The sequence below is a fragment of the Heterodontus francisci genome, chromosome 21 (assembly GCF_036365525.1).
Source record: "Heterodontus francisci isolate sHetFra1 chromosome 21, sHetFra1.hap1, whole genome shotgun sequence".
Taxonomy (NCBI): domain Eukaryota; kingdom Metazoa; phylum Chordata; class Chondrichthyes; order Heterodontiformes; family Heterodontidae; genus Heterodontus; species Heterodontus francisci.
Genome location: NC_090391.1, coordinates 16,151,153 through 16,175,811, shown reverse-complemented (window position 1 = coordinate 16,175,811; position 24,659 = coordinate 16,151,153).

Sequence of the window (24,659 nt, the reverse complement as noted above, 5' to 3'; positions counted from 1 at the left end):
CTCCTACACCATCCCTGCAGCCACGTGTTCAACTCCTCTCTCTCCCGATTCCTCTCTTCGCTAGCACGTGGCACAGGCAACAACCCAGAGATAACAACTCTGGTTGTTCTCGCTCTAAGCTTCCACCCTAGCTCCCTGAATTTCTGCCTTAAATCCCCATCTCTCTTCCTACCTATGTCGTTGGTGCCTATGTGGACCACGACTTGGGGGTGCTCCCCCTCCCCCTTGAGGATCCCAAAAACACGATCCGAGACATCACGTACCCTGGCACCTGGGAGGCAACACACCAACCGTGAGTCTCTCTCGTTCCCACAGAACCTCCTATCTGTTCCCCTAACTATGGAGTCCCCAATGACTAATGCTCTGCTCCTCTTCCCTTTTCCCTTCTGAGCAACAGGGACAGACTCTGTGCCAGAGACCTGCACCCCATTGCTTACCCCTGGTAAGTCGTCCCCCCCAACAGTATCCAAAACGGTATACCTGTTGTTGAGGGAAACGGCCACAGGGGATCCCTGCACTGCCTGCTGGTTCCCTTTCCTTCCCCTGACGGTAACCCATCTACCTACTTCTTTTACCTGAGGTGTGACTGCCTCCCTATAGCTCCTGTCAATAATCCCCTCCGCCTCCCGAATGATCCGAAGTTCATCCAGCTCCAGCTCCAGTTCCCTAACGCGGTCTGTGAGGAGCTGGAGTTGGGTGCACTTCCCGCAGATGCAGTCAGCAGGGACACTCTTGGCGTCCCCTACCTCCCACATTCTGCAGGAGGAACATACAACTGCCTTTACCTCCATTCCCACTATTCTAGATTCCCAATAAATCTACTGAAAAACCAAACGAAAAAAAAAGTCAAAACTTGTTCGCTCAGCAATCCGACGGACTGAAGTTTTAAATAAAAAGCTTACCTTATCAACACCCTAGAGTCCTTTTTTTTTTGGTTAGAGGAGGAGGGTGGGTGGGAGACACTACACGTGTAGTGTCTCGGGTACTGCCACTGCCCAAATAAATAGTTTTCCCCTACCCAGCAGTCCCCGGTCCTCCGAAACAAAAAAGGGATTAACTTGTAACTTACTGAAATTGACCGCTCAGCTGTAAGTCCGCTCCGCACCCCGTTCTATCAAGGCTGCTGTATCTAACTGATACTCTGTATCTAACACCGTGCGTACCTGCCCTGTGAGTATTCGATGGGGAGATTCTCGGACGGGGGGGGACAGTTTGAAAATCAAACATTGGTCGAAAGCCCATTCAAAGATGAAATTCAGAAACACTTCTACATACAAAGGGTGGTAGAAGTTTGGAACTGTCTTCCACAAATGCCCCCTCCCTGTCTCTGCAATCTCCCCCTGCTCCGGAATCCACCAATATCTGCGATCCACTAATTCTGGCCTCTTGACCATCCCCAATTAGAATTGTTCCAACATTGGTGTCTGTGCCTTCAAGCTGCCAAGACCCGAACTCTGGAATTCCGTTCCTGAACCTCTCCGTCTCACTAACCCTCTTTCCTCTTTGAAGACGCTCCCTCAAATCGACCTCTTTGAACAAGTTTTTGTTCGTCTCGTGTAATATCCCCTTAAGTGACTCGATGACAACTTTTTATTTTCTTTATTTATTTGTTGAATGTGTGCGTTACTGGCCAGGCCAGCATTTATTACCCATTCATAATTGCCCTTGAGAAGTTGGTTTTGAGCCTCCTTCTTGCAGAGCTGCTGTCCATGTGGGGTAGGTATACCCACAGTGCTGTTAGGAAGGGAGTTCCAGGATTTTGACCCAGTAACAGTGAAGGAATGGTGATATAGTTTCATGTTAGGATGGTGTGTGACTTTAGTTGTTGTGTGTGGACAGTATTTTCAGTGCACAGTCCATTTATATTTTTAATTATTTATTTTTTTCACGTGGTTAGATGTAAAGTTTCTCCTACAATCTGCCTTCCTCCCCGTATCTCCTCACTCTTTCTGCCCGTCTCTCCCTCCTTCTCCAAAGCCACTGCTTTAGTCTGTATCTAAACTCACGCTGTACCTGCCCTGGGAAGTCTCATTATGGTGCTGAAGCAATGAGTTATCCAGTTCCAGCATAACCTCCCTGCTCTTAGATACTTTAACAGCCTTGTAGGGAATGGCACTGCAGTTTGAAAATATGAAACACTGATCCAGCATTCACCCCTAAAACACTCACATTAACCTCCAAAAACAGGACTGGGCAGATAATGAGGGTTGTTAATGATTGTTGCAACTTGTCTCATCCTCTCTCTGTCTCTCCCTCTCATGCTAGTTTCTTCCCATCTTTCCCTCTCTCTCTCTCCCCCTCGCCCTCTCCCTCTTTCTCTGCCTCTTTCCATGACTCTGCCTCTATCACCATCTCTCTCTCCTTGGACAGAAATGTTTTTATCCATTTCTTGGTTAATTTTGAACCTGTAAATCTTGCCCTTGCTGGGAACGTCACTGCAGTTTGAAAATATCAAACACTGTTCTACACTCGCCCCCTAAAATCTCACACTAAACCCCCAATACTGCACTGTGCAGATAATGGGGATTGTTACTGAGATTCTGCCAAAGTCCCCTCACACACTATATCCCATTTCTACTGCTTCTACATTTTGTCAGTGTTTAATACTTTTTTTTTCAATAATATTAAATGTCACTTCAATTTGAAAATACCAATCACTGATCCAACACTTGCCCCCAAAACACTCACACTAAACCCCTAATCATTCCTTTCCAAATTATTTCTTAGACACAGCCAGTTTTACTTTTTAATTCTATCTTTTTTCAACATTATTAGATGTAAAGTTTTTCCGATAATCTCGCACTCCCTCTCTCTCTGTCTGTTTCTCCTTCTGTCTCTGTTTCTCCCTCTGTTTGTCTCCCTCCCTCTCTCTCTCTCTGTCCCTTTCTCCCTCTGCATCTGTCTCTCTCCCTCTGTATCTGTCTCGCTCGCTTTCTCCCTGTCTCTCTCCCTCTGCATCTGCCTGCCTCCCTTTCTGTCTGTCTCACTCTGCATTTGCCTGCCTCCCTTTCTGTCTCTCTCCCTCTGCCTCAGTTTCTCCTTTTTTCTCTATCATGCTAGCTCTGTCTCTCTCTCTCTCCCTCTTTCTCTGACCCACTCTTTCTGAGTATCTGTCCGTCTGTGTTTCACACCCTCCATCTCTCCGTCCCTCTGCACATGAACAGCAATGCTTTGAGCCATTTGTTTGGTTAATTCTGAATCTTTAACTCTTGCTTTTGTTGGGAATGGCAATGCAGTTTGAAAATATCAAACACTCATCTAACACTCATCCCGAAAACCCTTACATTAAACCCCAAATATCGTACTGGGCAAACAATGGGTTTTGTTACTGGGGTTCCGTCAAGGTCTCATTTCACTATCTCTACTGTCTCTCACTGTCTTCCACTTTGTCCCTCTCTCTCCATTTCCCCATTTGTTTCCGTTTCCCTCTTCTCCTCTTTCCTTCATCGCCCCAAACTTTATAAATAAAGAAGGAGCTCCTTCCACTTTATACATAGGGAGGGCGCTCCCTCGACTTTGAACATAGAGAGGGAGGTCCCTCTACTTTAAACATAGAGAGGGCGCTCCCACCACTATATACATGGAGAGGGCACTCCCTCTACTTTATACATAGAGAGGGAGCTACCTCCACTTCAGAAATAGAGACGGAGCTCCTTCCACTTTATAGCTGGAGAGCGAGCTCCCTCTACTGGAGACACAGAAAGGGAGCTCCCTCTGGTTTATATAGCTGCCGTGGAGGGATATGAACCCCTGTCCCCAGGCGATCAGGTTGGGCCTCTGGGTTCCATGACCAGTGATATTATCACTACCCAACTGCCTCCCAAATGGATGCGAACAGTGTGTGTCCCGGAATATCACTCACAGTAGTTTCTGGGCTGTAAGCCTGAACATGGTCCCGAATCAGAGATTCAAAGTTCACATTTTAACTGGGAAAAGGCAGGAACAGAGTGAAACGGGATTGCTTTTGTCCCTGGATTCAGTGTCCACTGCAGACAGATCAGTTACATTTACAATAGAAATACCAGGAGTGAACAAGGTCAATACAATAATATGGAAAATGTAAATGACGCCTCTCATAATTGCAATCCATCCAGTATGAGTACAGATTTCAGGTTTATTCCCGAGAGAGGTCTTACTCAGAAAATGTCATTGACATTGAAATGATTGTGTTTTATCCACCATATTATTTACATCACAGTCAAAGCTGCTGATGTAATGTGTTTGTTCAGGTGAGTGCAACTAATAGCAATGATCAGGGGTATAACCGTGTCAGTGGAGACTTATCCCCTGCATAAATCAGGACCCATTGGAATGGATCAGCTCAGAGTGCCTGGTGGAGCTGTGGATTCCTGGCTAATAGAAGTGTCTGCTTCTCATAGAAATGGGATATCCAGTAATGTATCATATAGACCGCATTTATTATCCTGTACTTGCAGCAATTGGAGTTGCTGGGAAGCAGTATCTCAGCTGTTAATGGTGTAAATCGATGTTACCTGAGCTGCTGTACTCGGTATTATTTCCCTCTGTGTGTGTTCCACAGCCACCTGTTCTTTTCCAGCAATTTACTGATGGAATCCCCTAATTGTCCACTCTTCCATTCTTGTAGGAGTTGTGTTATGTATTTAATGGTATTGGTTTAAGTAACTGTGGCTTTGTTATTGGATTATTCTGTGTATTGAATGTATTGGAATGAGATGTTTCAGTGAGGATCAATAATCAGACCATTAGGACTTTTTAATATTTTCGTGATGTGGATCTAACCGGCCCTGGAATATTTTTATGCTTTTTTTTTGATTGATAATGAGACATCTCACAGTCTCAGTGTTACAAGGGGACAGAACAATGTCCTTCCTCCCCAATAACATGGCTCAGTTTAACTGGGATTTCAATGTATTTATTGATTATCACTGTCATCAAATATTATTTCATTCTGTGTGTGTCTGACGCTGCTTCAGAGGTCTGGCTACTAAACTAAGTTTGCTGCTGATACTTTCACATCTCCTTCTCTGCTTCACTGTGGACCTTCACTGTCACTGGACTACATTGTAAAATAGAAAGTATTGATGTGATGTTTTATTGGTTTTCACTCTATCGGTTGGAATCAAGAGTCTTTCCATTTATCTGTAGATTATGATCTGCAGCGCTGATGTTGGTGTTTTATTAATTAAACAATCCCACATTCTAACAGATTACTTTATAATTCCAGGAGAAGGAATTTCAATGATTGTGAGGTTTGTCTGGAAGGAGCTTTCGATCCTGTTTATTCCATGTATTGCAGATGAAGTGAAGAGTGTAGGTGAACAGGTGGAGACTTGAGTGTTCTGTAGATACATTAAATTATTAACAGAGGTTTCACCATTGAACAAACTGACTCTGAGAATAGAATCATTGAACCTGGGGCAGGTGAACAGAACACAGACGCAGATTGTTAGGAATAAATCAAATGTGAAAAGTAGCATTAAGTAACAATTTAAAGGGTGTGAGTACTCCAGAGAGATAGGGAAGGAGAAAAGGAGCAGGGAGAACGAAACCGACGGGAAAGGAAAAGCAGAAGTAAAGAGAAAGAGAAAGAAGCAGCAGTGTAAATAATTCACTATCATCAAGTGCTGGAATGTCCAGAACAATTAGTGAGAGAAACTGTGAGTTGAAGTTGTCTGTTGTCAGATTGTGTTCATTTTCCTGTTGGACTTGATCCTCTGTGTTGATTTCCGTCAGGTCCTCATTTTGTTTTGTGGAAACTTCCTATTCCTTACTTAGTGACTGAATAAACAGAATAGAATCAGTTCATCACTGATTGTAATTCATTATTTAAATACTGCACTTCAAAATCTCTGTGACTGCTGAATTCAATAAAGAGCGAGGCTGATATCAGAAATATATTTAAATTTATATTCAATTGCCTGTACAAACTAAATATATTGACTATATTGTATAAACAATGAAGTGTTCTCCAACACCAATAACCACAGGGATTATTGTTTGAATGTATGAATTGAGTTGTTATACTGGGATCTATAGATTAGATTTCCTCTAACACTCTGCTGCAGTCTCTCCCTGTGAATCTCAGCCTCTCCTCTCACTGTATTGAATCCTCAGTCTCCTCATCCATTGCTTCAGTTTATCCACTTTCCCAAACCATCTGCTCCAGTCTCCCCTCCTGCTCCAACATGTCCATTCCCTGGAATTTAGAAGGTTATGGGGTGATTTGATGAATGTTTTCAAGATAATAAGGGAAACTGAACGGGTGGACAGAGAGTAACAATTCCCACTGGCTGCGGAGTCAGGAACTTGGGAGCATCGTCTAAAAATAGAAACGCAGTCTGAAAACCTTTCAGGAGTGAAATGAAGAAACACTTCAACACACCAGGTGTGGGATCAGTTTGGAACTCTCTTCCACAAACGGCAATTGATGCTGAGACACTTGTTGTTTTTAAATCTGAGTTTGATAGATTTTTGTGAACCAAAGGTATTACTGGGCAAAGATAGGTACATGGAGTTAGATCACACATCAGCCATGAGCTCATTGAATGACAGAAGAGGGTTGAGGGGCCAAATGGCCTCCTCCTCTTCCTCTGTCCAATGACAAATATCTTGCTATCACTCTCTGTGTCTTGGTCTGTGTCTCTCTCTGTGTTTCTCTTTCTGTCTGTCTGTTTCTCTCTCTATCCTCTCTCACACATCTGTGGAAATCCACAAACATTAGTCAGCCATTTTACGCTGGTTCCTGGTAGCCATTTTATGTAACCACAGCCCTGGGACATTTATTCCTGAGGCCGACTCCTCACCAATGTATGGGTCGTGCTTCAAATGTGACAGAGACAGAGACACTGAAACACACTGTACGAGAAAAGAATTAATCATTCTCTTGTGCCTAATTATTTTCCCTCCACTGTGATTAGGCTGGGTGGCCCGTAATTACTCAGTCTATTACTTTCACCCTTGTTAATCAACAGTACAACATACGCAGTCCTCCAGTCCTCTGGCAGCACGACTGCAACCAGAGAGGATTTGGAAAATGATGGTCAGAGCCTCTGCTATTTCCTCCCTTGCACCTCTTAACAGTCTGAGCCTGATGAATTATCAGCTTTCAAAGATGCCAAACCCCTTAATATTGCCTCTCTCACTGTTTATCCCATTCAATATTTCAAACTCCTCCTCATTGACTGCAATGTCTATGTCATCCCCTCTTTTGTGAAGACAGTCGTATGTATTCATTAAGAACCATGCCCACATCTTCCGCCTCCACCGTTAGGAAAAAGGAGGAAAGACGATATAAAGTAAAGGATAGAATTCTAAAGGAGGTGCAGGTACAGACACATCTGGGGGGTATTTGTGCTCCAATCACTGAAGGTGGCAGGGCAGGTTCAGAAAGTGGTTAAACAGCAGAAGGCGTCCTGAGATTATAAATAGAGACATTGAATACAAAATCAAGGAAATTATGACCTTTGTAAAACGCTGGTTTGCCTTCAACTGGAGCATTGTCCAATTCTGGACACCGTACTTTAGGAAGAATGTGGCGGCATTAGAGTGGTTGCAGAAAAGATTCACAAGAATGGTTCCAGGGTTGAGGGACTTCAGTTACGTGGATAGATTGGAGAAGCTGGGGTTGTTCTCTGTGTCTCTCTCTGTCTCTCCCTCCTGCTATCTCTGACACTAAGAGGTAGACAGAGGGAGAGAGGCTTAGATATGCCGTTGGAGAGAGTGCTGATGAGAGGGACAAGGTTGGAGAGAGAGAGATTGTTGGGGTGGATTGAAAGGGAGAATGGAAGATATATTCATTTGATGTCATCTTTCACTGCTGTGTACGCAAACAGAGAAAGATAGGTATGTCGAGTGAAATATTGGTAGAGTGGGAGAAATGTGGATGAAGTTGGGGCTCAGGCAGCCAGTTCTGATGATCAGGAAGGAAAATGCTCCATTGTAAACATCCAGCAAGTTATTCCACCATGGAACCCTCATGATATTGGTGTGGAAATCTGGAAATCTCTGCCCCTGGTGATTGCCCCCTCTGTAAAGGGAAATGGGTCCTTTCTATGCACTCTATCTCGACTCATCATCATCATTTTATGCACCTCAATTAAATCTGCCCTTCAACCTTCTGTGTTCCAAAGAAAACAATTCCAGCCTATCCAATCTCTTCTCATCGTTAAAATTCTCCACTCCTGACAACATCCTCTGTAAATCCCCTCTGAACCCTCTCTAGTGGGATCACATCCTTCCTGTAATGTGGTGACCAGAACTGTACACAGTACTCCAGCTGTGGTCTAACTAGTGTTTTATACAGTTCTAGCATAACCTCCCTGCTCTTATATTCTCTCCATCGGCCAATAAAGGGAAGTATTCCGTAAGCCTTCTTAACCACCTTATCCACCTGTGCTGATACCCTCAGGAATCAGTGGACATTCACTCCAAGTTCACAGTCTGAGAGATTGTTAAGTTAGATTGAAAGGACAAATGTAAAACATAATAATTTGATGTAATCCTTCACTGCAGTAAACACAGACATGCGAGCGAGAGGCATGGAGCGTGAAACATCGGGTTAGAAGGAGAAAACTAGTTGGAGATGGTAACAAATTGGAAAGGATTGATAGGGACTGAGAGAGAGGGAATCTCTGGTAAACTCTCTTGCTGGCAATCTCTCTCCATCTCTATCTCTCTCTTCCCATCTCTTCTACTCTCTGAAACCCTATTTCTTCTCTCTGTTACTCACTTTCCAAGTCTATCTCTCTACTTTTCTCCCTCTATCTATATCTCCCTCTGTGAACTATCTCAATCTCTCCCTCTTGCTCTCAGGATGGGAAGAGGGAGAAAGAGAGGCAGAGAAAGGGTGTTGCAGGCAGTAAGAGGTGAGGCAAAGAGATAGACGAACACTGAGTCTGGCATTGGTAGATAGATCTTTACTCTGTGTCTAACCCCGTGTTGTATCTGTCCTGTGAGTATTCGATGGGGACAGTCTCGGACAGGGCGGACTGTCTACAAATCAAACATTCGTCGAAAGCCCTTTCAAAGATGAAATTTAGAAACACTTCTACATACAAAGGGTGGTAGAAGTTTGGAACTGACTTCCACATATGATCCCTCCCTATCTCTGCAATCTCCTCCAGCTCCACAATCCCCCAATATCTGCGATCTTCTAATTCCGGCCTCTTGAGCATCCCCAATTTGAATCGTTCCACCATTGGTGGCCGTGCCTTCAAGCTGCCAAGACCCTAATTCTGGAATTCCTTTCCTAAACCTCTCCGTCTCAATAACTCTCTTTCCTCTTTGAAGACGCTCCCTCAAAGCAACCTCTTTCACCAAGTTTTTGTTCGTCCATTGTAAGATCTCCTTCAGTGACTCGATGACAACTTTTTATTTGCCTTATTTATTTGTTGGATGTGTGCGTTACTGGCCAGGCCAGCATTTATTGCCCATTCCTAATTGCCCTTGAGAAGGTGGTTTTGAGCCTCCTTCTTGAACCGCTGCAGTCCATGTGGGGTAGGTCGACCCACAGTGCTGTTAGGAAGGGAGTTCCAGGATTTTGACCCCGTAACAGTGACGGAATGGCGATATAGTTTCATGTTAGGGTGGTGTGTGACTTTAGATGTTGTGTGCGGACAGTATTTTGAGTGCGCAGTCCATTTATATTTTTCATTATTTAATTTTTTTCACGTGGTTAGATGTAAAGTTTCTCCTGCAATCTGACTTCCTCCCCGTATCTCCTCACTCTTTCTGCCCGTCTTTCCCTCCTTCTCTAAAGCCACTGCTTTACTCTGTAGCCAAACTCCCACTGTCCCTGCCCTGGGAAGTCTCATTATGGCACTTAAGCAATGAGTTATACACTTCCAGCATAACCTCCCTGCTGTTATATACTGTAACAGCCATGTTGGGAATGTCCCTGCAGTTTGAACATCTGAAACACTGATCCAACATTCACCACAAAAACACTCACACTAACCTCCAAAAACAGGGCTGGATAGATAATGAGGATTGTTAATGATTGTTACAACTTGTCTCATCCTCTCTCTGTCTCTCCCTCTCATGTCTGTTTCTTCCCATCTTTCTCTCTCTCTCTCTAACCCTCACCCTCTCCCTCTTTCTCTGCCTCTTTCCATGACTCTGTCTCGAACACCATCTCTCTCTCCTTGGACAGAAATGTTTTTATCCATTTCTTGTTTAATTTTGAAACTTTAAATCTTGCTCTTGCTGGGAACGTCACTGCAGTTTGAAAATATCAAACACTGATCAACACTCGCCCCCCAAAACTCTCGCACTAAACCCCCAATACAGGACTATGCAGATAATGGAGATTGTTACTGAGGTTCTGTCAAGGTCCCCTCACACACTGTATCCCATTTCCCCTGTTTCTAAATCAAGGGGTGGTACAGTGGCGCAGTGGTTAGCACCGCAGCCTCACAGCTCCAGCGACCCGGCTTCAATTCCGGGTACTGCCTGTGTGGAGTTTGCAAGTGGAGTTTGAAAGTTCTCCCTGAGTCTGCGTGGGTTTCCTCCGGGTGCTCCGGTTTCCTCCCACATGCCAAAGACTTGCAGGTTGATAGGTAAATTGGCCATTAAAAATTGCCCTTAGTGTAGGTAGGTTGTCGGGAAAATATAGGGACAGGTGGGGATGTGGTAGGAATATGGAATTAGTGCAGGAGTAGTATAGATGGGTGATTGTTGGTCGGCACAGACTCGGTGGGCCGAAGGGCCTGTTTCAGTGCTGTATCTCTAAAAAAAATTAAATGTTTGTCAGTGTGAAACAATATTTTTTTCAATAATATTAAATGTTACTTCAGTTTGAAAATATCAATCACTGATCCAACACTTGCCCCCAAAACACTCACACTGAACCCCTGATCGTTCCTTTCAAAATTAGTTCTTGCACACAGCCAGTTTTACTTTTTAATTCTATCTTCTTTCAACATTATTAGATGTAATGTTTTTCCCATAATCTATCCCTCCCTCTCTCTCTCTCTGTCTCCCGCGCTGTTTCTGTTTCTCCCTCTCTCTCTCTCTCTCTGTCCCTTTCTCCCTCTGCATCTGTCTCTCTCCCTCTGCATCTGCCTGCCTCCCTTTCAGTCTCTCTTCCTCTGTCTCAGTTTCTCCTTTTTCCTCTATCATTCTACCTCTGTCTCTCTCTCTCCCTCTGTCTCTGTCCGCAGTCTGTCTGTGTCTCTCTCCATCTGTGTCTCACTCGTTCCATCTCTCCGTCCCTCTGGACATGGACAGCAATGCTTTAAGCCATTGGTTTGGTTAATTTTGAATCTTTAACTCTTGCTTTTGTTGGGAACGTCAATGCAGTTTGAAAATATCAAACACTCATCTAACACTCATCCCTAAAACGCTCACATTAAACCCCAAATACCAGACTGGGCAGACAATGGGGATCGTCACTGGGGTTCCGTCAAGGTCTCATTTCGCTTTCTCTTCTGTCTCTCACTGTCTTCCATTTTGTCCCTCTCTCTCCATTTCCCCATTTGTTTTCGTTCCCTCGCTCCTCTTTCCTTCATCGCCCCCAACGGTATAAATAAAGAAGGAGCTCCCTCCACTTTATACATAGAGAGGGAGCTCCCTCCAGTATATACAAAGAGAGAGCGCTCCCTCTACTTTATACATAGAGAAGGCGCCTCCTCCACTTTATAAATAGAGAGGGAGCTCCTTCCACTTTATACATGGAGAGGGAACTCCTTCCACTTTATACATGGAGAGGGAGCTCCTTCCACTTTCTCGCTGGAGAGCGAGCTCCCGCTACTTTATACACAGAAAGGGAGCTCCCTCTGGTTTATATAGCTGCTGTGGTGGGATATGAACCCCTGTCCCCAGGCCATCAGGTTGGGCCTCTGGATTACGTGACCATTGATACTATCACTACCCAACTGCCTCCCAAATGGATGCGTACAGTGTCTGTCCCGGAACATCACTCACAGTAGTTTCTGGGCTGTAACCCTGAACATGGTCCCGAATTAGAGACTCAAAATGTACATTTTAACCGAGAAAAGGCAGGAACAGACTGAAATGGGATTGCTTTTGTCCCTGGATTCAGTGTCCACTGCAGGTGGATCAGTTACATTTACAACAGAAATGCCAGCAGTGAACAAGCTCAATGCAATAATATGGAAAATGTAAATGACGCCTCTTATAATTGCCCTCCATCCAGTATGAGTACAGATTTCAGGTTTATTCCCGGAGACGTCTTGCTCAGAAAATGTCATTGACATTGAAATGATTGTGTTTTATCCATCACATGATTTACATCAGAGTCAAAGCTGCTGATGTAATGTGTTTGTTCAGGTGAGTGTAATTAATAGCAATGATCAGGGGTATAACCGTGTCAGTGGAGACTTATCCCCTGTATAAATCAGGACCCATTGGAATGGATCAGCTCAGAGTGCCTGGTGGAGCTGTGGATTCCTGGCTCACAGAAGACTCTGCTTCTCACAGGAATAGGATATCCAGTAATGCAGCAGATACAAGGCATTTACTATCCGGTGCTCGCAGCAATTGGAGTTGCTGGTAAGCAGTATCTCAGCTGTTAACCGTGTAAATCGATGTTAACTGTGCTGCTGTACTCGGTATTATTTCCCTCTGTGTGTGTTACACAGCCGCCTGTTCTTTTCCAGCAATTTACTGATGGAATCTCATTATTGTCTGCTCTTTACATTCTTGCCGGAACTGTATTATGTATTTAATGGTATTGTTTTAAGTAACTGTGGCATTGTTACTGGATTATTCTGTGTATTGAATGTATTGGAATGAGATGTTTCAATTAGGATCAATAATCAGACCATTAGGAGTTATTAGCATTATCATGTGGTGGATCGAACCGGTCCTGGAATATTTTTACGATTTTTATCAGTGCTTGATAATGAGACATCTCACAGTCTCAGTGTTACAAGGGGACAGAACAATGTCCGCCCTCCCGAATAACATTACTCAGTTTAACTGGGATTTCAATGTATTTATTGATTGTCACTGTTATCAAATATTATTTCATTCTGTGTGTGTCTGACGCTGCTTCAGAAGTCTGGCTACTGAACTGAGTTTGCTGCTGACACTTTCACTTCTCCTTCTCTGCTTCACTGTGGACCTTCACTGTCACTGGACGACATTGTAAAATGGAAAGTATTGATGTGATGTTTTATTGGTTTTCACTCTATCAGTTGGAATCAAGAGTCTTTCCATTTATCTGTAGATTATCAGCTGCAGCGCTGATGTTGGTGTTTTATTAATTAAACAATCCCACATTCTAGCAGATTACTTTATAATTCCAGGAGAAGGAATTTCAATGATTGTGAGGTTTGTCTGGAAGTAGCTTTCGATCCTGTTTATTCCATGTATTGTAGATGAAGTGAAGAGTGTAGGTGAACAGGTGGAGACTTGAGTGTTCTGTAGATACATTAAATTATTGAGAGGTTTCACTATTGAACTAACTGACTCTGAGAATAGAATCATTGAACCTGGGGCTGGTGAACAAAACACAGATGCAGAATGTTAGGAATTAATCAAATGTGAAAAGCAGCATGAAGTAGCAATTTACAGGGTGTGAGTACTCCAGAGAGATAGGGAAGGAGAAAATGAGCAGGGAAAACGAAACCGAGGGAAAGAGATAAGCAGAAGTAAAGAGAAAGAGAAAGAAGCAGCAGTGTAAATAATTCACTGTCATAAAGTGCTGGAATGTCCAGAAAAATTAGTTGGAGAAACTGTGAGTTGAAGTTGTCTGTTGTCAGATTGTGTTCATTTTCCTGTTGGACTTGATCCTCTGTGTTGATTTCTGTCAGGTCCTCATTTTCTTTTGGAGAAAGTTCCTATTCCTGACTTAGTGACTGAATGAACTGAATAGAATCAGTTCATCACTGATGGTAATTCATTATTAGAAATACTGCACATTGCAATCTCTGTGACTGCTGAATTCAATAAAGAGCGAGGCTGACATCAGAAAGATATTTACATTTATATTTAATAGCCTGTACAAACTAAATATATTGACTATATTGTAGAATCAATGAACTGATCTCCAACACCAGTGACCACAGGGATTATTGTTTGAATGTATGAATTGAGTTGTATTACTGGGATCTATAGATTATATTTCCTCTAACACTCTGCTGCAGTCTCTCCCCGTGAATCTCAGCCTCTCCTCTCACTGTATTGAATCCTCAGTCTCCTCATCCATTGCTTCAGTTTATCCACATTCCCAAACCATCTGCTCCAGTCTCCCCTCCAGCTCCAACATGTCCTTTCCCTGGAATTTAGAATGTTATCGGGAGATTTGATGAATGTTTTCAAGATAATAAGGGAAACTGAAAGGGTGGACAGAGAGTAACAATTCCCACTGGCTGCGGAGTCAGTAACTTGGGGTCATATTCTAAAAATGTAAACGTAGTCTAAAAACCTTTCAGGAGTGAAATGAAGAAACACCTCAAAACACCAGGTGTGGTATCAGTTTGGAACTCTCTTCCACAAACGTCAATTGATGCTGAGACACTTGCTGGTTTTTAAATCTGAGTTTGATAGATTTTTGTGAACCAATGGTATTAAGGGGCAAAGATAGGTCCATTTAGTTAGATCACACATCAGCCATGAGCTCATTGAATGAAAGAAGAGGGTTGAGGGGCCAAATGGCCTCTTCCTCTTCCTCTGTCCAATTACAAATATCTTGTTATCACTCTTTGAGTCTTGGTCTGTGTTTCATCTCTTTGTCTCTTTTTCTGTCTGTTTGTTTCTCCCTTTCTCCTCTCTCAAACATCTGTGGAAATCCACAAACATTAGTCAGCCATTTTAGGCTGGTTCTCGGTGGCCATTTTATGTTACCACAACACTGGGACATTTATTCCAGAGACCGACTCCTCACCAATATAAGGGTAGTGCTGAAATTGTGACAGAGACACAGACATCGAGACACTGAGACGCACAGTCCGAGAATGGAATTAATCATTCCATTGTGCCCAATAATTTTCCCTCCACTGTGATTTGGCTGGCTGGCCTGTAATTACTCAGTCTATTACTTTCTCCCTAGTTAATCAACAGGACAACATACGCAGTCCTCTGGCAGCACGACGATAACCAGAGAGTATTGGAAAATGATGGTCGGAGCCTCTGATATTTCCTCCCTTGCACTTCTGAACAGTCTGAGCCTGCTGAATTATCAGCTTTCAAAGATGCTAAACCCCTGAATATTTCCTCTCTCACTGTTATCCCATTCAATATTTAAAACCCCTCCTCATTGACAACAATGTCTCTGTCATCCCTTCTTTTGTGATGACAGTCGCAATGTGTTCATTAAGAACCTTGCCCGCATCTTCCGCCTCCACCGTTAGGAAAATGGAGGAGAGATGATCTAAAGTAAAGGATACAATTTGAAAGGATGTGCAGGAACAGACACATCTGGGGAGTATTTGTGCACCAATCACTGAAGGTGGCAGGGCAGATTCTGAAAGTGATTAAACGGCATAAGGGGTCCTCAGATTATAAATAGAGACATTGAATATAAAAGCAAGGAAAATATGACCTTTGTAAAATGCTGGTTTGCCTTCAACTGTAGCATTGTCCAATTCTGGACACCGTACTTTCGGGGCATTAGAGAGAGTGCAGAAAAGATTCACAAGAATGGTTCCAATGTTGAGGGACTTCAGTTACGTGGATAGATTGGAGAAGCTGGGATTGTTCTCTGTGTCTCTCTCTGTCTTCCTCTCTCTGTCTCTCCCTCCTGCTATCTCTGACACTAAGAGGGAGACAGAGGGAGAGAGGCTTAGATATGCAGGCAGAAAGAGGGCTGTTGAGAGGGACAAGGTTGGAAACAGAGAGATTGTTGGGGTGGATTGAAAGGGAGAATGTCAGAAATATTCATTTAATGTAATTCTTCACTGCTGTGTACGCAAACAGAGGAAGATAGGTATGTAGAGTGAAATAGTGGTAGAGTGGGAGAAATGTGGATGAAGTTGGGGCTCAGGCAGCCAGTTCTGATGATCAGGAAGGAAAACGCTCCATTGTAAACATCCATCAAGCTATTCCACCATGGAACCCTCATGATATTGATGTGGAAATCTGGAAATCTCTGCCCCTGGTGATTGCCCCCTTTGTTAAGGGAAATGGGTCCTTCCTATCCACTCTATCTCAGCCCATCATCATTTTATACACCTCAATTAAATCTTCCCTTCAACCTTCTGTGTTCCAAAGAAAACAATTCCAGCCTATCCAATCTCTACTCATCGTTAAAATTCTCCATTCCTGACAGCATCCTCTGCAAATCTCCTCTGTACCCTCTCTAGTGTGATCTCATCCTTCCTGTAATGTGGTCACCAGAACTGTACACAGTACTCTAGCTGTGGTCTAACGAGTGTTTTATACAGCTCTAGCATAACCTCCCTGCTCTTATATTCTCGACATCGGCCAATAAAGGGAAGTATTCCATAAGCCTTCTTAACCACCTTATCCACCTGTCCTGTTACCCTCAGGAATCAGTGGACATTCACTCCAAGTTCACAGTCTGAGAGATTGTTCAGTTAGATTGAAAAGACAAATGTAAAACATAATAATTTGATGTAATCCTTCACTGCAGTATACACAGACATACGAGCGAGACGCATGGAGTGTGAAACATCGGGTGAGAAGGAGAAAACTAGTTGGAGATGGTAACAAATTGGAAAGGAGTGATAGGGACTGAGAGAGAGGTAATCTCTGGTAAACCCTATTGCTGGCAATCTCTAGCCATCTCTATCTCTCTCTTTCCATCTCTTCTACTCTCTGTAACCTATTTCTTCTCTCTGTTACTCACTTTCCAAGTCTATCTCTCTACTTTTCTCCCTCTACCGATATCTCCCTCTGTGAACTATCTCAATCTCTCCCTCTTGCTCTCAGGATGGGAAGAGGGAGAAGGAGAGGCTGAGAAAAGGTGTTGCAGGCAGTGAGAGGTGAGGAGAAAGAGATAGAGGAACACTGAGTCTGGCATTGGTAGATGGATCTTTACTCTGTGTCGAACCCCGTGTTGTTCCTGTCCTGTGAGTATTCGATGGGGACAGTCTCGGACGGGGGGGACTATCTAAAAATCAAACATTAGTCTAAAGCCCTTTCAAAAATGACAAATAGAAACACTTCTATATACAAAGGGTGGTAGAAGTTTGGAACTGACTTCCACATATGGTCCCTCCCTATCTCTGCAATCTCCTCCAGCTCCACAATCCCCCAATATCTGCGATCTTCTAATTCCGGCCTCTTGAGCATCCCCAATTTGAATCGTTCCACCATTGGTGGCCGTGCCTTCAAGCTGCCAAGACCCTAATTCTGGAATTCCTTTCCTAAACCTCTCCATCTCACTAACTCTCTTTCCTCTTTGAAGACACTCCCTCAAATCAACCTCTTTCACCAAGTTTTTGTTCGTCCAGTGTAAGATCTCCTTCAGTGACTCGATGACAACTTTTTATTTGCCTTATTTATTTGTTGGATGTGTGCGTTACTGGCCAGGCCAGCATTTATTGCCCATTCCTAATTGCCCTTGAGAAGGTGGTTTTGAGCCTCCTTCTTGAACCGCTGCAGTCCATGTGGGGTAGGTAGACCCACAGTGCTGTTAGGAAGGGAGTTCCAGGATTTTGACCCCGTAACAGTGACGGAATGGCGATATAGTTTCAAGTTAGGGTGGTGTGTGACTTTAGATGTTGTGTGGGGACAGTATTTTCAGTGCGCAGTCCATTTATATTTTTCATTATTTATTTTTTTCACGTGGTTAGATGTAAAGTTTCTCCTGCAATCTGACTTCCTCCCCGTATCTCCTCACTCTTTCTGCCCGTCTTTCCCTCCTTCTCTAAAGCCACTGCTTTACTCTGTATCCAAACTCCCACTGTCCCTGCCCTGGGAGGTCTCATTATGGTACTGAAGCAATGAGTTATACACTTCCAGCATAACCTCCCTGCTGTTATATACTTTAACAGCCATGTTGGGAATGTCACTGCAGTTTGAACATGTGAAACACTGATCCAACATTCACCCCTAAAACACTCACACTAACCTCCAAAAACAGGACTGGGCAGATAATGAGGATTGTTAATGATTGTTACAACTTGTCTCATCCTCTCTCTGTCTCTCCCTCTCATGTCTGTTTCTTCCCATCTCCCTCTCTCTCTCTCTCTAACCCTCACCCTCTCCCTCTTTCTCAGCCTCTTTCCATGACTCTGTCTCGAACACCATCTCTCTCTCCTTGGACAGAAATGTTTTTATCCATTTCTTGCTTAATTTTGAAACTTTAAATCTTGCTCTTGCTGGGAACGTCACTGCAGTTTGAAAATATCAAACACTGATCAACACTCGCCCCCCAAAACTCTCACACTAAACCCCCAATACAGGACTATGCAGATAATGGAGATTGTTACTGAGGTTCTGTCAAGGCCCCCTCACACACTGTATCCCATTTCCCCTGTTTCTAAATCAAGGGGTGGCACAGTGGCGCAGTGGTTAGCACCGCAGCCTCACAGCTCCAGCGACCCGGCTTCAATTCCTGGTACTGCCTGTGTAGAGTTTGCAAGTGGAGTTTGAAAGTTCTCCCTGAGTCTGCGTGGGTTTCATTCGGGTGCTCCGGTTTCCTCCCACATGCCAAAGACTTGCAGGTTGATAGGTAAATTGGCCATTAAAAATTGCCCTTAGTATAGGTAGGTTGTCAGGAAAATATAGGGACAGGTGGGGATGTGGTCGGAATATGGAATTAGTGCAGGAGTAGTATAAATGGGTGGTTGTTGGTCGGCACAGACTCGGTGGCCCGAAGGGCCTGTTTCAGTGCTGTATCTCTAAAAAAAACTAAAATGTTTGTCAGTGTGAAACAATATTTTTTTCAATAATATTAAATGTTACTTCAGTTTGAAAATATCAATTACTGATCCAACACTTGCCCCCAAAACACTCACACTAAATCCCTGATCTTTCCTTTCAAAATTGGTTCTTGCACACAGCCAGTTTTACTTTTTAATTCTATCTTCTTTCAACATTATTAGATGTAATGTTTTTCCTATAATCTCTCCCTCCCTCTCTCTCTCTGTCTCCCCCGCTGTTTCTGTTTCTCCCTCTCTCTCTCTCTCTCTGTCCCTTTCTCCCTCTGCATCTGTCTCTCTCCCTCTGCATCTGCTTGCCTCCCTTTCTGTCTGTCTCACTCTGCATTTGCCTGCCTCCCTTTCAGTCTCTCTTCCTCTGTCTCAGTTTCTCCTTTTTCCTCTATCATTCTACCTCTGTCTCTCTCTCTCCCTCTGTCTCTGTCTGCAGTCTGTCTGTGTCTCTCTCCATCTGTGTCTCACTCCTTCCATCTCTCCGTACATGGACAGCAATGCTTTAAGCCATTGGTTTGGTTAATTTTGAATCTTTAACTCTTGCTTTTGTTGGGAATGTCAATGCAGTTTGAAAATATCAAACACTCATCTAACACTCATCCCGAAAACCCTCACATTAAACCCCAAATACCAGACTGGGCAGACAATGGGGATCGTTACTGGGGTTCCGTCATGGTCTCATTTCGCTTTCTCTTCTGTCTCTCACTGTCTTCCATTTTGTCCCTCTCTCTCCATTTCCCCATTTGTTTTCGTTTCCCTCTCTCCTCTTTCCTTCATCGCCCCCAACGGTATAAATAAAGAAGGAGCTCCCTCCACTTTATCCATGGAGAGGGAGCTCCCTCCAGTATACACAAAGAGAGAGCGCTCCCTCCACTTTATACATAGAGAGGGCGCTCTCTCCACTTTATAAATAGAGAGGGAGCTCCTTCCACTTTATACATGGAGAGGGAGCTCCTTCCACTTTAGAGCTGGAGAGCGAGCTCCCTCTACTTTATGCACAGAAAGGGAGCTCCCTCTGGTTTATATAGCTGCTGTGGTGGGATATGAACCCCTGTCCCCAGGCCATCAGGTTGGGCCTCTGGATTACGTGACCATTGATACTATCACTACCCAACTGCCTCCCAAATGGATGCGTACAGTCTCAGTGTTACAAGGGGACAGAACAATGTCCTCCTTCCCGAATAACATGACTCAGTTTAACTGGGATTTCAATGTATTTATTGATTATCAATGTTATCAAATATTATTTCATTCTGTGTGTGTCTAACGCTGCTTCAGAGGTCTGGCTACTGAACTGAGTTTGCTGCTGACACTTTCACTTCTCCTTCTCTGCTTCACTGGGGACCTGCACTGTCACTGGACTACATTGTAAAATAGAAAGTATTGATGTGATGTTTTACTGGTTTTCACTCAGTCAGTTGGAATCAAGAGTCTTTCCATTTATCTGTAGATGATCAGCTGCAGCGCTGATGTTGGTGTTTTATTAATTAAACAATCCCACATTCTAACAGATTACTTTATAATTCCAGGAGAAGGAATTTCAATGATTGTGAGGTTTGTCTGGAAGAAGCTTTCGATCATGTTTATTCCATGCATTGTAGATGAAGTGAAGAGTGTAGGTGAACAGGTGGAGACTTGAGTGTTCTGTAGATACATTAAATTATTCACAGAGGTTTCACCATTGAACAAACTGACTCTGAGAATAGAATCATTGAATCTGGGGCTGGTGAACAGAACACAGACGCAGAATGTTAGGAATAAATCATATGTGAAAAGCAGCATCAAGTAACAATTTACAGGGTGTGAGTACTCCAGAGAGATAGGGAAGGAGAAAAGGAGCAGGAAGAACGAAACCGAGGGAAAGAGATAAGCAGAAGTAAAGAGAAAGAGAAAGAAGCAGCAGTGTAAATAATTCACTATCATCAAGTGCTGGAATGTGCAGAACAATTAGTGAGAGAAACTGTGAGTTGAAGTTGTCTGTTGTCAGATTGTGTTCATTTTCCTGTTGGACTTGATCATCTGTGTTGATTTCTGTCAGATCATCATTTTGTTTTGTCGAAAGTTCCTGTTCCTTACTTAGTGACTGAATAAACAGAATAGAATCAGTTCATCACTGTTGGCAATTCATTATTTAAATACTGCACTTTAAAATCTCTGTGACTGCTGAATTCAATAAAGAGCGAGGCTGATATCAGAAATATATTTAAATTTATATTTAATAGCCTGTACAAACTAAATATATTGACTATATTGTATAAACAATGAACTGTTCTCCAACACCAAGAAAAACAGGGATTATTGTTTGAATGTATTCATTGAGTTGTATTACTGGGATCTATAGATTAGATTTCCTCTAACACTCTGCTGCAGTCTCTCCCTGTGAATCTCAGCCTCTCCTCTCACTGTATTGAATCCTCAGTCTCCTAATCCATTGCTTCAGTTTATCCATTTTCCCAAACCATCTGCTCCAGTCTCCCCTTCTGCTCCAACATGTCCTTTCCCTGGAATTTGGAAGGTTGTGGGGTGATTTGATGAATGTTTTCAAGATAATAAGGGAAACTGAACGGGTGGACAGAGAGTAGCAATTCCCATTGGCTGCGGAGTCAGGAACTTGGAGGCATAGTCTAAAAATCTAAACACAGTCGAAAAACCTTTCAGGGGTGAAATGAAGAAACACCTCAAAACACCAGGTGTGGTATCAGTTTGGAACTCTCTTCCATAAAAAGCAATTGATGCTGAGACACTTGTTTGTTTTTAAATCTGAGATTGATAGATTTTTGTTAACCAAAGGTATTAAGGGGCAAAGATAGGTACATGGAGTTAGATCACACATCAGCCATGAGCTCATTGAATGACAGAAGAGGGTTGAGGGACCAAATGGCCTCCTCCTCTTCCTCTGTCCAATGACAAATATCTTGCTATCACTCTCTGTGTCTTGGTCTGTGTCTCTCTCTTTGTCTCTCTTTCTGTCTGTCTGTCTGTCTCTCTCTCTCCTCTCTCAAATATCTGTGGAAATCCACAAACATTAGTCAGCCATTTTAGGCTGGTTCTCGGTGGCCATTTTATATTCCCAAAACACTGGGACATTTATTCCAGAGACGGACTCCTCACCAATGTAAGGGTGGTGCTCAAATTGTGACAGAGACACAGACATGGAGACACTGAGAGACACAGTACTAGAAAGGAATTAATCATTCCCTTGTGCCCAATAAATTGCCCTCCACTGTGATTAGGCTGGGTGGCCTGTAATTACTTAGTCTTTCACTTTCTCCCTTGTCAACCAATAGTACAACATACGCAGTCCTCCAGTCCTCTGACAGCATGACTATGACCAGAGAAGATTGGAAAATGATGGTCAGAGCCTCTGATATTTCCTCCCTTGCACCTCTTGATAGCCTGAGCCTGGTGAATTATCAGCTTTCAAAGATGCTAAACCCCTTAATATTTCCTCTCTGACTGTTTGTCCCATTCAATATTTCAAACCCCTCCTCATTGACTACAATGTCTGTGTCCCCTCTTTTGTGAAGGCAGTCGCATTGTATTCATTAAGAACCATGCCCACATCATACGCCTCCACGTTTCGGAAAAAGGAGGAGAGACGACATAAAGTAAAGGATAGAAATCTAAAGGAGATGCAGGAGCGGACACATCTGGGGGGTATTTGTGCACCAATCACTGAAGGTGGCAGGGCAGGTTCAGAAAGTGGTTAGACGGCAGAAGGGGTCCTGAGATTATAAATAGAGACATTGAAGACAAAAGCAAGGAAATTATGACCTTTGTAAAACGCTGGTTTGCCTTCAACTGGAGCTATGTCCAATTCTGGACACCGTACTTCAGGAAGAATGTGAATGAAGAATGGAAGAATGAAGAATTAGAGAGGGTGCAAAAAAGATTCACAAGAATGGTTCCAGGGATGAGGGACTTCAGTTACGTGGATAGATTGGAGAAGCTGGGGTTGTTCTCTGTGTCTCTCTGTGTCTCTCCATCCTTCTATCTCTGACACGAAGAGGGAGACAGAGGTAGAGAGGCTCAGATATGCAGATAGAGAGAGGGCTGTTGAGAGGGACAAGGTTGGAGACAGAGAGATTGTTGGGGTGGATTGAAAGGCACAATGTAAGATCTATTTATTCAATGTATTCATTGTTGTGTACGCAAACAGAGAAAGGTAGGGATGCAGAGAGAACTATTGGTAGAGTGGGAGATATGTGGATGAAGTTGGGGCCCAGGCGGCCAGTTTTGATGATCAGGAAGGAAAACGCTCCATTGTAAACATCCAGCAAGGTATTCCACCATGGAAGCCATCACACCCACATGATATTGGTGTGGAATTCTTGTAATCTATGCCCATGATTATTGACCCCTCTGTTAAGGGAAATGGGTCCTTCCTATCCACTTTATCTGGGCCCGTCATTATTTTATACACCTCAATTAACTCTTCCCTTCAACCTTCTTTGTTCCAAAGAAAACAATTCCAGCCTATCCAATCTTTACTCATAGTTAAATTTCTCAATTCCTGACAAAATCCTCTGTAAATGTCCTCTGTACCCTCTCTAGTGTGATCACATCCTTCAGGTAATGTGTTGACCAGAACTGTACACAGTACTCTACCTGTGGTCTAACTAGTGTTTTATACTGTTCTAGCATAACCTCCCTGCTCTTCTATTCTCTACATCGGCCAATAAAGGAAAGAGTTCCGCAGAAGGGTCACTGACCCGAAACGTTAACTCTGCTTCTCTTTTCGCAGATGCTGCCAGACCTGCTGAGTGGTTCTAGCATTTCTTGTTTTTATTTTAAAGTATTCCGTAAGCCTTCTTAACCACCTGTCCTTTTACCCTCATGAATCAGTGGACAGTCACTGCAAGGCCCCTCTGTTACCAGACAGAGCGATTATTCGGGTAGATTGAAAGAGCAAACGTAAAACATAATAATTTGATGTAATTTTTCACTGCAGCATACACAGACATACGAGCGAGAGGCATGGAGTGTGAAATATCGAGGTAGAGGGAGAAAAATAGAGGGAGATGGTAACAAATTGGAAAGGAGTGATCGGCACAGACAGTTTTAGTTTTGGAGATACAGCTCTGAAACAGGCCCTTCGGCCCACCGAATCTGTGCCGACCATCAACCAACCATTTTATACTGACCGTACACTAATCCCATATTCCTGCCACATCCCCACCTGTCCCTATATTTCCCGACGACCTACCTATACCATTTGCAATTTATAATGGCCAATTTACCAACCAACCTGCAAGTCTTTTCGCTTGTGGGAGGAAACCGGAGCACCGGGAGAAAACCCACGCAGACACAGGGAGAACTTCCAAACTCCGCACAGGCAGTACCCAGAATTGAACCCGGGTCGCTGGAGCTGTCAGGCTGCGGTGCTAACCACTGCAAAACTGTGCCGCCCTAAAGAGAGAGAGGTAAGCTCTGGTAAACTATCTTGCTGGTAATCTCTCTCCATGTCTATCTCTCGCTTCCCCTCTCTTCGACACTCTGAAACCCTATTTCTTCTCTCTGTTACACACTTTCCAAGTCTATCTCTCTCTTTTCGCTCTCTATCTCCCTCTGCACACTATCTCAATCTCTCCCTCTTGCTCTCAGGATGGGAAGAGGGAGAAAGAGAGGCAGAGAAAGGGCGTCGTGGGCAGTGAGATATGAGGAGAAAGAGACAGAGGAACAGTGAGTCTGGCATTGGTAGATAGATCTTTACTCTGTATCTAACCCTGTGCATACCTGCCCTGTGAGTATTCGATGGGGAGATTCTCGGACGGGGGGGACAGTCTGAAAATCAAACATTGGTCGAAAGCCCTTTCAAAGATGAAATTCAGAAACACTTCTACATACAAAGGGTGGTAGAAGTTTGGAACTGTC